The sequence below is a fragment of the Sarcophilus harrisii genome, chromosome 2 (genome assembly GCF_902635505.1).
Source record: "Sarcophilus harrisii chromosome 2, mSarHar1.11, whole genome shotgun sequence".
Taxonomy (NCBI): domain Eukaryota; kingdom Metazoa; phylum Chordata; class Mammalia; order Dasyuromorphia; family Dasyuridae; genus Sarcophilus; species Sarcophilus harrisii.
The window spans coordinates 241,098,493-241,112,067 of NC_045427.1; the positions used below are offsets into that span (position 1 = coordinate 241,098,493).

Below are 13,575 nucleotides of genomic sequence, written 5' to 3' on the forward strand. Positions count from 1 at the left end.
CCCGAAACACCGCCCTTCCCTTTCCCCTTAAATCTCATCTGCATAATCTGCCTCTCCTCAACAGTAATTGGGCACTTGTTTCATCTCTTCCCCCACAGGGGGCGGGGCTCCAAAGTCTGAGAGGGTGGAGGAATGGGGAGGGGAGGTGTGGGAAGGTGAACCGATTAACATAGTTCAGCCTTCCTACCCTCCTCTGCGAAGCATCGATTGGCTGAGACGCGACTGACGCTCCGAAGTCGGGCCAGTCTACAGGCTGAGTCAAGCTGTCATTCAGTGTGGCGGCCGGCCGCACTTCCGCCTCTGTGTCAGTGGGTCCCAGGACTGAGGGGCGGGGGCTGGGGGGGTGGGGAAAGAGTCACCGCCGGCTTCGGGAGATACCGGGTACAGGTGAGTGCTTCCCTCCCTCTTTCCTTTCCGACCGGAAGAAGACCCTCCCTCCCTCTTTGGTCTCCAAGGAAAGGCCCCCTTAGCAACGGACCTCAGCCAGGCCTGCGGGTGGAGTGGGGAGTGGGAGATAGGCTCGGGGGTTCTGGAGAGCTCCCCCGCCCCCGTTAGGCCTCCATCCTGACGGAAGGGGAGGAAGCTCCCTGCAGGAGAGGATGGTCTACTATGGGCCCACGGGGCTGGGGGACGCAGAGGTCCCTGAAGCGGCGCCGCGGGCCGCCCCCGGCCCTGGCTCCCTGGGAAGATGGTCCATCCCTCCCCTCTTCCCCTAGCTCTAAACATTAGAGAACTCCCTCCCCGCCCTCCGGGCCGCCCCATCGCCTGCAGCTCCCGCCCCCAGGGGTGGGGCCTGTGCACTGTCACGGGCCCCGCTGCGGGGCTCTAGGCCTCTTCATCCCCCGGTGTCTGCAGAAGCTGCTCACCCAGCGGAGGGCCGGCCCGGAGAGCTGCTGGAGTTCGCGTTGCGTCCTCCTTTCTTTCCCGGGGTGACCCAGGTTCTCAGCCCTGAGTAAACTTTACAAAGGAAGAGAGAAGTTATCTCCGCTCTCTTGGTGGCTTCTGCCTCTTCCCCCATCTCCAACTCCAACTGGTTATTCCTGGTTTTTGTTATGCCGCCGCTCACGCCGGAAAGGAGTGGAAGTTTTCTCCTTTGTTGATTGAGCATGCGTGAAAATCCGAGAAGGTATAGGCGGGGCTTTTAAATTGGGCTGATCAACCTGGAAGTGGGGGGGCTAAATTTTGCGAGCTGCAAGTGTGTGCAATTAATTTCCCGGGGCCAACCTACGACCTGCTTATGGGTCTTATGTTATTCCGTAAGTAGCTGCTTATTTCCATTGGGAATAATATTCCCCATTGTCAAAGGCGTTTTATATTTTCAAGTCAGAAACTGGTTCTTGGGTTTTCTACTTCGTACCCTATGAAGATTAGTTTGATGTTATTATACAAGTACTTTGAAGGTCACGGAATCATTCACTCTTTAGATGAGAAAAGCAGTATATTTCCACGTTTACGTTTATATCTCGTCTAAAGTAGGAAGACTTCTTAATTTCTTTTGGATAATAGTTATAATATATAAAAATTTGCCTCTGAAATACATCCCTAGCAAATACATTCCAGTGACTGTAATTTAAAAAAAATTTTTTTTTTCATTTTACATTTACATTTCTCCTTGAAAGACTGACCTCTTGCTCCTCACAAGTACAAACCAATTGAGAAAAGAACTTTTTCCATTTTGAAGGTGGGAAATTGTGCCATTTATAATTTGTTGATTTAACTTAACCACGAAATCACTTTTCATATTTTTCTTAAGGAGTTATTAAGAGGGGAAAAACTTGCTTTAAATCCTGATTATCTTTAGAGTTTTTGTCTCCATTTCAGTTGTCTTAAGAATTTTGAAATGTTGAAGAGTGCCTAAACTATCTCAGTTTCAGGGAAAAAGTTCAAACCATCCCATTTAAATTTCAGTCTTTAAGAGTAAGAATGTACTTATTATTAGAGTTTAGGAAAGAGCTGTTAAAGTAATTACAAAATTATTTTACAGCAATTTTCATTTGTTATATTCAAGGTGATTAAAAAGGCATTAAATAGTCGCAGACATATCAACAAGGACTTGTTAAATTGCCTATTTGCCAGGTATATGTCTTGGGCACTGAGATCACAAAGAAAAAAACTAAATAGTCTTGAACCTCAAAGAGCTTACATTTTTTTTTTACCCAAGTGAAACAACATGTTTCCATGTAAGTAAATCCAGAATATTTATTATAGATTATTGATTATTAGTACCCACCTCCCACTCTTTGGAGATAGCATTTTATTTTCCCAAATAACATGTAAAGACATATTTCACCATTCATCTTCACAAAACCAAATTTTTCTCCTTCTCCCTCTTTCCTCTCCTAGACAACAAGCAATTAGATATAGGTTAAACTTGTGCAATTCTAAACATTTATATTCACCATTCAGTGCCAGAAAAGAGCTGATCTTTAAAGGAAACTAGAGATTTTAAGAGGATGAAATAAGGAAGGAGTACATTCCAGGTTTAAGTTTAAGGCATGGAGGTGGAATGTTGTATATGAAGAATAGTAATTAAGCCAGTTTTTCTGGAATGTAGATTATGTGTAAGGGAAATAATGTATATGTCTAGAAAGGTATGTGGGGAGCCAGATTGTGAAGAATTTTCAATGACAAGTAGAAGAATTTGCATTTTATTTTTGTGACAATAAGGAACTATTAGGGTCTTTTGAATAGGAGCCACAGAACACAGCCAGACTTAAGCTTTATTAACCACTTTGGCAACTGTGTGGAGGCTAAATTGGAGACTAGCCACAGGAAGTTCAATCTGGTAGTTCAAGGAGGTTGTTAAAAGCCTAAGTGAGGGTGGTGGTTTTGTGAAGAGAGATATGAAAGATATGAAAAGAGATATGAAAGATAGAAATGAAAATATTTGGCAACTGGTTGGATATAATGGAGTAAAAAAGTGAAAATAATAATAGCTAACATTTATATAGAATTTTAAGGTTTGCACAGTGCTAAACATTTCTTATCGCATTTGATGAAGAATGACTAAGGTTAGGAACCTGAAATGACTGGAGGGATAGTGATGCCCTTGGCACAATTAGAGAAGCTAAGAATTGATGCTAATTTCATAGGAAGCCACGATTATATTTTCTGATTAACATACGGTGAGATGTTGGAAAATTATTTTACTTTTGAATTTATTACACATCTGTGAAGTTGCTTTAATAATATAAAGAAGGCAAATTTAGATCAACATATGAAAACTTTCCTTGAATTTCCTTATTTATAATATATACTATTGGGATTTATTGGAGAGATACTGGGAATATGGTAAGAAAAGTTTAGAACTTGGAGACCTAGGCTTGATTTCTGCCTTTGAAACTTATTAGATGTAGTGAATATGAGTCTCTTTTCTGAGTCTTAGTTTTCATATCTGTGAAACTGGGATAAAACCTGTAGCACCTAATTTGAATGAATTGTTGTGAAGATCAATAAGATCATATGTTTAAGGAATTTTCAAGCTATGTAAATGCCATCTGCCATAAACTGAAACTTCTTTTTATATTTTGTCATGAAGTTCATAATAGTTACAACACAAGATTAAAGTTTTTCTTTCAAAATTTTATATTATTTAGAAATTTAGATCTTATTGAAACTTAAAACTAAGTGCTGTTTCATTGTGTACAAAATATTTTCTTTCCAAAATAAGTAACAATTATTTTTGTTTTGTTTTTTTACGTCAGAGTTTGTGTGTTTATAGAAGAGTTTTGTTTCTTCCAAAACATGGTAAATACATGTATCCTTCTGGATATCTAGGATGTTTGCCTCTCTTGAGTAATTTGTCAGTAGCAAAGATTTTAATTTGTAACTCATGGCCCAGAATTAAAGGTTGTAACCAGTCATCCAGAACTGAGGTTTTATGTAGTTTGGGTTCACTAATGGAGGCTTGTCTGTAATAAACTTCATTCAGGGTTTCTTTCCCCTATGAACATTATAGTTTGGCTGGTGTTTAGGCCTCTACAGAAAATGTTATGGACCTTTAGGTTGTACAGAAACTGAAGTTAAGAAATCCTCAAAAATAAAATGGACTTTATTTTGTGGAATGACCCTGTTTTTCCTCCATAAAAAGTGAAGGAGTCCATGCACAGTTTAAGGAGTGTTTTTTGTTTTCCAGTAAGTCTCCATCTCCTCTCCCTCTACCTATCCGCCATTTTTCATTATTCATTATTCATATACGGCCATTCAGATTTACAGAACTATTCTGAGGTTGAAGGTCTCCATCTACCCCAAAAAGCACTTGTTAGCATTTTCCTCAGGCCTGCCAACTTCATATTACGCAGTGCTAGTGAAGGGTAAGGTCCTGTATTGCTTCTTCATATTATGGTTCTTTCCCTTGCTGTTCTATAGCTTCCACTTGATCTAAGAACTCTGCTTTGTCCAGGGATTCACCTCTTCCTTCTCCTAATCCAGTAGTTTCTTCCTTCATCTCCCTGCCACGATTTTCTTCCTTATGAGAATGATCCTCACACAATTCCAAAAATTTTCTGAAAATACTTGTATAATCAAGTTACTTCCTTGCTCAATTTTAATGGCTTTCTCTTGCTTTTAGAATAAAATAAAAACTTTTGTGCTTGCTTTCCAGTTAGTTTCACATTCTTTTTTCTCAAATACTGAGATAACCTGTGTAATAATCATTTCCTAATTCTTTTTCAGCTCCTCTCCAGCTTTCTAGTTTTTCTTAAAAGGCCAAGTAAAATATTATTAGCAGTAGCAATGAAATATTAGTTGAGATGACTTGTGAACTTTAGAGATGTGGGGTTAACTTAATAGCTTCCAGGATGAGGAAAATTCACATCTTGTTAAAGACATAGTTTTGGCTGATAAGGTTAGAATAATAGATTTCATTTATGTCAAGGAGAAATATTTATTAATCACTCAGATTCCAATTTCAGTCATAGTTATTAGAAATATAAAGATAAAACTAAATATAGTCTCTGTTTTAATGAAATTTTAACAAAGTGAAGTGAGAAGAACCAGAAGAATATTGTACATAGTAACAGCAATATTATATGATGAAGAATGCATAATTTAGTTGTTCTCAGCAATACAGTGATCTAAGACAGTTCCAAAGGATTCATGATGAAAAATGCCAAATGCCCTTCAAAGAAAAGAATTAGTATTGCCTATATTCATCCTGAAGCATCTCTTTCTTTCTCTTTTCCCTTTTTTTCTTCTTCTTTTCTTCTTTCTTGCACAAAATGACTAATGTAGAAATGTTTGTATGTAATTGCACATATATAACCTGTATCAAATTATCTATAGTCTCAAGGAGAGGGCGACAGAATTTGGAATTCAAAACTTTAAAAAAAAAAAAAAAAAAAGGCTGTTAAAATTGTTTTTACATGTAACTGGAAAAAATAAAATAATATTTAAAACTTAAAAAAAAAGTATAAATATTTATGTTGCTTACAGAACTAATAAAGAAGGAAATTTCTCCTCTTTAAGGATATGCCAGGAAGATTTGTGAGTACTTTGCCAATCCCCTCCTAGTCATAGTCTCCTTATAGTTATGATTCAACATTTAGTAAGGGCTTACTCTGTACAAAATTATTTTCCTAAAAGTACGTCTATGATACCCTTTCTCCCCATTCCTTTCCCCATGCAACAAACTCCAGTGCCTTTCTCTTCTCTCCAAGGCTAAATATAAAGTCCTCTGTTTGGCCCTTTATTCTCTTGTTCCTTTTAACTTTTCCATCCTGACTGCAGTTCACTACCTTTAAAGATTCTAGGCTTCAGTTACACTGATTATTGGCACTATCTCCTGATTCATGCTTGCCTTTACTTATTTGTCTCATCTAGAATTTACCCCCTCCTTACTTCTACCTCTTATCTTCTCTTATGTTTTTCAGGACTTAGCTCAAATCCCATCTTCTGTAGGAAGATTTTCCTGATCCCCACTGTTGCTAATGCCTTTTTTAAAAAATTACTTTCTATATCTTATGTGTACAAAGTTAATTATATGTGATCTTCACCTCCCCTAATTAAAATTTGAGCCTCTTGAAGATAGGGACAATATTTTCTTCTTTCTTTGTATTCTGTCCATTATAGCACATTGCTTGTAACATAGCCAGGTGCCTAATGAATGCTTATGATAATCCACATTATATAGTAGTAATGGATACCACAGTGCTATACCTATGCTTTGCACTATTTATGCTTATAAGATGAAGGGGAGAGTTAAGGTTTGAAGAGCAGTGGAAATGAAATATATACGTTTTGATCAGTATTATGTATTAAATTTTGAAAGAATTTAATAGAGTTAAATATTAATTAGTTTGTTTCTTGTTCTCCTTTGGAAAACGGAAAGAAGTGTGAAGTTACGTCATATATTGATTTTAGCTAATGTTATTCAAATAATAACACTCTTTGCAAACATTCAAGTGTTATATAAAAGTGTTCTCCACAATAAAACCCTTCTCCAGTACAAAATTGACAAAGGATGTGAACAGGAAGTTTTCAAAGAAAGAAATCCAAGTTATCAGCAGCCATATGAAAAATACCAAAAAATCTAATGAGAGAAATGTAAATTTCTTTTATAATAGCTTTTATTTTTCCAAATACATGCAAAGATAGTTTTCAGCATTCCCCTTTGCAAAACCTTGTGTTCCAAATTTTTCTTCCTCCCTCCTTTCCTAGACAGTAAGCAGTACAATGTAGATTAAACATGAGCAGTTCTTCTAAACGTATTTCCATGTAAGTCATGCTGTGCAAGAAAAATCAGATCACAAAGGGAGAAAAATGAGAAAGAAAGAAAAAACAAAACAACTATGACCCTCCTCCCCCTCTAAATATTATGCTTTGCTAATTGTACATTATTTCAGAGTCTGATTCTTTTTGTACAGCAAAATAACGTTTTGGTCATGTATACTTATTGTGTATCTAATTTATATTTTAATATATTTAACATCTACTGGTCATCCTGCCATCTAGGGGAGGGGGTGGGAGGGTAAGAGGTAAAAAATTGGAACAAGAGGTTTGGCAATTGTTAATGCCGTAAAGTTACCCATGCATATATCCTGTAAATAAAAGGCTATTAAATAAAAACAAAAAAAAAAAAATATTATGCTTTGATCCATATTCAGTCTCTCACTCTTTTCATCACAAGTCTATTGGAATTGCTTTAAATCACCTTATTGTTGAAAAGAACCAAGTCCATCACAATTGATCATCACATAATCTTGTTACCATTGTACACAATGTTCTCTTTGTTCTACTCACTTCACTTAGCATCAGTTCATGTAAATCTTTCCAGGCTTTTCAGAAATCAGCCTGTTTATCTTTCTTTTTTAAATTTTTTTTATTTAATAGCTTTTTATTTACAGGATATATACATGGGTAACTTTACAGCATTAACAATTGCCAAACCTCTTGTTCCAATTTTTCACCTTTTACCCCCCCTACCCCCTCCCCTAGATGGCAGGATGACCAGTAGATGTTAAATATATTAAAATATAAATTAGATACACAATAAGTATACATGACCAAAACATTATTTTGCTGTACAAAAACTGCTTATCTTTCTTATCGAACAGTAACATTCCTTTGCAAGAAATGTAAATTTCTAATAATAGTAATGAAAATTTAAAAAACTCTTTTGACACTCTGCCTCCTAAATGTCAGCTTAACATATTGACCTACCATTGGTGGAACTGTCAGTAAACTGCATAGCCTTTTTCTGCATTTAGTTATAGGGTTTTTATGCCCTGATACAAGGTCAGTTTTTATGTAAGTGCCATATACTATGAAGAAAAAGGTATGTTCCATACTATTCCCACTTTTCTCCATAGGTTTATCATACCCAACTTTTCTAAACTTGTGTTTATCGTCTTGTTTATTTTTTGCTTAGATTTATCTTTCTAAGAGGGAAAAGTTGATATAACACCAAATGTTTTTTATGCACCAGATGATATGCTTTAGGAGAAATACCAAAAGTTGGGGTTTGATCATGTGAAGAATTCACAGTGGCCATTCTTCTTGGCAGAAAGCAGATTTATTTAGGGAAGAAGTTACAGACAAAATAATGGGGTACAATAGATACCAGGAATGGTAAATGTGAAATAGGAGAGCATATGAAAGACAAGTTTCTTAGAAGAATTCACAATTATCCAATAGAAAGGGATCATCCCATGAGGTTGGGGCAAGTCCTTAGCTGGTAGACTAAGTCCTGAAAGGGATTTGGCACCCTAAAAGAGTTAGGTAGCTATAAGGTGCAAAAGTGGATTGAGAAGCATAGTAAGTTTAGGAGAGATACCATGTGGCATGAGGGAAGAGTAAGGGGAAAGGTACCACAAGGCAGAGGGCTAGTGACAGGCTAACTCAAAGGAGGGCAGTCACAGCAAAAATTGAGATCCCTCACTGGTATAGTATTATCTCTTTCTGTAACTCATTTAATGCTTACTTTTAAGAATTTGGATGCTGTGCCTTTTGGGGCATATATGTTTAGTGTTTCTATTACTCCATTGTATATGGTACCTTTTAGCAAGATAGTTTCCTAATGTGTATTTTGAAAAATAGTACTTTAGTTCTTGTTTCCTTCCCTCCTTGCCTTCCTCCTTCATTTCTTCTTCTCTCCCTCCTATTCTACCTCTAAACTGTAGGAGGCAATGGGAAATCTATGTAATAATTATATAGTCAAAACACATTTCTTCATTACTGTGTCTGAAAAATGTATCTTAGTCTGCCTCATGAGTCCATCACCTCTGTCGGCAGGTAGATAGCATATTTTATTCTTAGTCCTTAGGAATCAAGGTTGGTCATTGCATTGGTCATAGATTTTTCTCTACAGTGTTGACATTATTATATAAATTGTTTATCTTTCCTTTTTGTAATTTTTTACAGAGCATTAATATTTTATCATATCCACATATCATAATTTGTTTAGCTATTTCCCAATTGATGGACACCTTTTCAGTTCTTTGCTTCTTTTAAAATGCTGAGGTAGCTAGATGGCTCTCTGGGTAGAGTGCTGATCTGGAATCAGGAAGAATCAAATCCAAATCTGGCCTCATATGTTTACCAGCTGTGTGTCCCTGGGCAAGTCACTTTCCTTGGAGGTATCTGGGTGGTTCAGTGAATAGAGGACTGAGCCTGGAGTCAGGAAAACCTAACTTCAAATTCAGCCTCAGATACTCACTAGGTATGTGTTCATTTAACTTATGTTTGCCTTAATTCATTGGAGAAGGAAATGGCAAGTATCTTTGCCAAGAAAATCCTATGTAGAGTTACAAAGAATCAGATACAATTGAATGACTAAACAACATGAATTAATAAAGCGTTGAATGAGCAGAATCAAGAGAATTATTTTATACCATGACTTTAGTAATATTGTAAAGAAAAACAACTTAATTGATTTAAGAATTCTGATCAGTGCAATAACTAAAAATAACTCCAAGGTCTGAAGTATGTTACCATTATGGTAATGGTAATTATGGTAATGAAATTGAGATAGAGAATGAGACATTTTCAGAGATAAACAATGTAGACAATTTGTTTTGCATGACCATTCTTGTTATATAGGATAGTTTGCTTGTTTTTAATTAGGAGATTTGGCATAGTGATATCAAAATAATAAGAAATGAAAGAAAAGAGGATTATTGAAGTGTTTTTTAAAAAGATATAAAAGTAAAGAGGAAGTTCAGAAAAGGAGAGACAAGCAAGACAGCTTTGAAAGTAATGTTTTGAATTTATTTCATTCTTTTAAAAAAGAAAGCCATACTTTATAATAGAGACATGTTGTTTGTGTTCCTTGTATATGGAAATATTAATGTTTCTTGATGCCTGTCAAAATCAGTGTAGCACACCATGTGGAGCTGCTCACTTAACCTCCACTTTCATTGGAAAATTGTGTCCCCAGAAGATAACTGCTACTTCTCCCCTAGAGTTGGAGTTTTTGGGGAATAGATGGGTATCTTTTTAATGTTATATAGCTCATAAGCTATCACTGGATTGCTTGATTATCAATTGGTAACAATTAGAAACACTAATCAATTAGCTTTTAGAAATGAGTATTTACTAAAAATGGAATAATAAGAATTAATATAAAGCATTCCTCCAAATTGTCCCAGTGGACATTGCCCCACAAATGTATAGAGAGAGTCCAAGGGAATGTGGGCTGAAACTCAGAATACATGTAGTAAAGACATAGTCACTGGAATTCTTTTTGTTAAAAGTGTTTTAATCTCTTTGTGAGACATCCATGAAGTTCTCCTAAAGGTTTAGTTTTCTTCTGGGCTTCTTGTAGAATCTTGAAGCCACTTTACTCCACTGTGTCTATCTTGAAGACACTAATACCAGCTAGTCTAGGGATGCTGCTAGGACAAAAATAGTCTAAAATCTAGGCCTTTCAAAGTTTGTTGTCATGTTTTATTCAAGGAATAAGGTTGAGGGAGAAGAGACACAGGCTCTTGTCACTCTAGTGCAGGGGTCCTCAAACTATGGCATGCAGGCCAGATGCGGCAACTGAGGACGATTATCCCTCTCACCTAGGGCTATGAAGTTTCTTTATTTAAAGGCCCACAAAACAAAGTTTTTGTTTTTACTATAGTCCCGCCCTCCAACAGTCTGAGGGACAGTGAACTGGCCCCCTATTTAAAAAGTTTGAGGACCCCTCACTAGAGTCTAGTGAGTCTGTCTTCCTTTCAGGGGCTACATTAGAACTGTTTTCTCTCCTGTCTAACCAAACAACTGAATGCAACAGTCCAAACTGAATTACTATGTTATACAAGACCCACCAGGCATAACAGAATATACATTAGGTTAACAAGTCAGATTTAATAGAAATGTTCTTACCTAGTAAAGATATCTGAGATGGAATATTTTACAGCTTGAAGTGGAATTTAGTGATTAACTCAATCTTTGCATAGCAATAACAAACATTAAAAAAAAAAAAAAAAAAACTTGTGAAGTGAATATCACAACTATTATTTTCCCCATAGTTCAGAAAATGAATGAATCTTTTAGATGTGGTGATTCGACTATGGTAAAATAGTAAACTTCTGATATGGAACTTTGTTTCCAAATCTATTATTCTTTACTCCATGCCAGTCAGATAGAGTAGTGTGGCAAATGGAAAGAATGCTGGATTTGGAATGAGAGGAGTGGGATTCCAATCAGTATCTTGTTTGTCATGAAACCTTGGGGAAAACAGTTTTTTTCTTTTGTAAATAGAGGAATTTTAACCTGCTGACTATGAATTTGTTTTAAAAAAATTCAATACTTGTATTTCAGTGTAATTGGTTTTCTTTGTAATCTTATGTGTTTTACTTTATGCATTTAGAAATAGTAATACTGAGAAAGGGTCAGTAAGCTTTTCAAGACTATTAAAGGAGTTCATGACACAAAAAAAAGTTGTTTACATGTACCACATGCTCTCTGAAGATTTAAAATGTTATGATTCTTTAAAGGTAATATTTAAAGACTAATTTTATTTAATAATTTAGTGAGTATTATGGTTTTAAAATTTTCCTCAACCAGGGATACATCTTCTCTTAATCCTGTGCCCAGCCAGAAAACTTAATAGCTCAATTCAGCAAGTATTTATTGAATAAATACTATGTACAAGGCATCAAGTCTCAGATACTTTTTTTTTTAATAGCTTTTTATTTACAAATATATGCATAGGTCATTTTTCAGCATTGACAGTTGCAAATCCGTTTGTTCCAACTTTTTCCCTCCTTCCCCCCACCCTTTCCCCCAGATGGCAGGTTGACCAATACATGTTAAATATGTTAAAGTATAAGTTAAATACAATATATGTATACATGTCCAAACAGTTATTTTGCTGTATAAAAAGAATCAGACTTTGAAATAGTGTACAATTAGCCTGTGAAAGAAATAAAAAAATGCAGGCAGACAAAAATAGAGGGATTGGGAATTCTATGTAGTGATTCATAGTCATCTCCCCGAGTTCTTTCACTGGGTGTAGCTGGTTCAATTCATTACTGCTCTATTGAAACTGATTTGGTTCATCTCATTGTTGAAGAGGGCCACGTCCAGAATTGATCATCATATAGTATTGTTGTTGAAGTATATAAAGATCTTCTGGTCCTGCTCATTTCACTCAGCATCAGTTCGTGTAAGTCTCTCCAGGCCTTTCTGAAATCATCCTGCTCGTCATTTCTTACAGAACAATAATTCCATAATATTCATATACCACAATTTATTCCAACTGATGGGCATCCACTCAATTTCCAATTTCTGGCCACTACAAAGAGGGCTGCCACAAACATTCTTGCACATACAGGTTCCTTTCCCTTCTTTAAAATCTCTTTGGGATATAAGCCCAGTAGTAACACTGCTGGATCAAAGGGTATGTACTGTTTGATAACTTTTTGAGCATAGTTCCAAATTGCTCTCCAGAATGGCTTAATGTATTCACAATTCCACCAACAATGTACTAGTATCCCAGTTTTCCCATATCCCCTCCAACATTCCGCATTATCTTTCCCTGTCATTCTAGCCAATCTGACAGGTATGTAGTGGTATCTCAGAGTTATCTTAATTTGCATTTTTTTGATTAATAATGACTTGGGGCATCAGATACTTGTTAAAAGATGATTTCCAAACTTTGTATTGTTTTACACTGATTTTTTAAAATTATATGTGAAAAAAATCATTTAGAATTGATTCAATACAGACATTAGATGCAGAGCTAAAGAAAGGACTTCAGTGGTATGATCCAAGTTGAGGAACCAAAATTAGAGAGATAAGTAATTTCTCCAGGTAGTTAGTAGAAGAGAGAAAATCTGAAGTCAGATTCCCAGACTCCATATCCTATAATCTTTACAATGACTGATGATGTAAAACTTAAAACATTCTTTGAGAATTAACTCCTTAAGAGTAGTTTGGAGTAGATTTGGAGAATGGCTGAATAAATTGTGGTATATGAAAATTATGGAATATTACTGTTCTGTAAGAAATGACCAACAGGATGATTTCAGAAAGGCCTGGAGAGACTTACACGAACTGATGCTGAGTGAAATGAGCAGGACCAGGAGATCATTATATACTTCTACAACAATACTAGATGATGACCAGTTCTGATGGATCAGGCCATCCTCAGCAACGAGATCAACCAAATCATTTCTAATGGAGCAGTAATGAACTGAACTAGCTATACCCAGAAAAAGAACTCTGGGAGATGACTAAAAACCATTACATTGAATTCCCAATCCCTATATTTATGCACACCTGCATTTTTGATTTCCTTCACAAGCTAATTGTACAATAATTCAGAGTCTGATTCTTTTTGTACAGCAAAATAATGTTTTGGTCATGTATACTTATTGTGTATCTAAGTTATATTTTAATATATTTAACATCTACTGATCATCCTGACATTTAGGGGAGGGGGTGGGGGGGTAAGAGGTGAAAAATCGGAACAAGAGGTTTGGCAATTGTTAATGCTGTAAAGTTACCCATGTATATATCCTGTAAATAAAAGGCTATTAAATAAAAAAAAAAAAAAAAAAAAAAAAAGAGAGAGAGAGAGAATTAACTCCTTAAATTGTGGTAAGAGAAATGTTAATTAATTTTCTTTCATAATTATTCATATTT

At 35.9% G+C, this 13,575-nt stretch overlaps 1 protein-coding gene across 3 annotated transcripts in view; it reads left to right on the forward strand.

Moving 5' to 3' along the window:
* The first annotated feature begins 309 nt into the window (after positions 1 to 309).
* OSBPL2 (oxysterol binding protein like 2) overlaps positions 310 to 13,575 on the forward strand; it is a 106,293-nt gene continuing 93,027 nt past the window's right edge. For 2 of the 3 annotated variants that reach the window (XM_012539649.3, XM_003757624.3), the window contains exon 1: positions 310 to 387. The gene's annotated coding sequence lies outside the window, so the exon portion shown is untranslated. Of the gene's footprint in view, positions 388 to 475; positions 1,127 to 13,575 lie in introns of those variants that run through there. The other variant, XM_012539650.3, reaches the window with a different exon arrangement.